The sequence below is a fragment of the Primulina eburnea genome, chromosome 11 (genome assembly GCF_022965805.1).
Source record: "Primulina eburnea isolate SZY01 chromosome 11, ASM2296580v1, whole genome shotgun sequence".
NCBI classification, from domain to species: Eukaryota; Viridiplantae; Streptophyta; class Magnoliopsida; order Lamiales; family Gesneriaceae; genus Primulina; species Primulina eburnea.
In genome coordinates, this window is record NC_133111.1 from 1,838,486 (window position 1) to 1,839,441 (window position 956).

Here is a 956-nt window from a genome sequence, read left to right on the forward strand (position 1 = left end):
ACCAGTTTGAACCTTTGAAAAATTTTCAACCGCTGACCAGTTCGACCATTGGCCAACCGCTAAGTGACTAGTTTAAGCTCGGGAAAATGTCCAACAAAACGAATTTGACCGTTGTAATTTCAGAAACAGTACATAAACTTTCCAAACGGTCATATTCTTGTGTCTAACGAATTTATCATTGTTGATGCCTATAAATACAACATCTTGAAAATCAAACAAGAGCTTTTGAAGGAGATTCAAAGCATGTGCAGCTAGCATGAAGAAATCTGTTATTTGAGAGCACATGACCTTGTGCGAGGATACATTTGAGTTATACATTGTAAATGATAAATTCTTCACACACAATCACTCACACAAATACAAGAGAGTTGAACTTCAAAAATTAGTTGAATGTGTCTTCACACAAAGACATTGAAGATTGTATTTGTAGTTTTGATATAAGAGACATTAAACATTATGCGGATGGTGAAGTTGCAGCCTACAATCGAGAGTGTGCTATGAATTTCAATTAGGCAATAGATAAATCTTAAGTTGAAATAAGTTTGTACAAGGTGTTGTATAAATCAAAATTTACTTATTAAAATATTATTTAATGCATTATATTTAAATTTAGAGAACACCAGTATAATAAAACTTAGAATATTAATACAATAAACTTTAATCTTTTGTATTATTGTTATCCAAAAACTAAAAAAATTAAAATAAAAGAATAATGATAAATATAAGAGACTAAAATATAGAAGGAAAATATATAGCTTGATTTTTTTGTTATTTAAAAGAAACGGGAGAATGTGGTAATGCCAGTGTGATGACAGTAATAGCTATGGAAGTTGGAGAGAGTTTTATAATTAATTACTTTTAAGGGCAACAAGTCAGAGACGAAGCCCGTCTAGCTCAGTTGGTAGAGCGCAAGGCTCTTAACCTTGTGGTCGTGAGTTCGAGCCCCACGGTGGGCC

At 32.5% G+C, this 956-nt stretch overlaps 1 non-coding gene across 1 annotated transcript; it reads left to right on the forward strand.

Annotated features, from left to right (window-relative positions):
* Positions 1–883: 883 nt before the first annotated feature.
* On the forward strand, positions 884–956 carry TRNAK-CUU (transfer RNA lysine (anticodon CUU)). Its single transcript has one exon. It is a non-coding gene; the product is annotated as a tRNA-Lys (tRNA).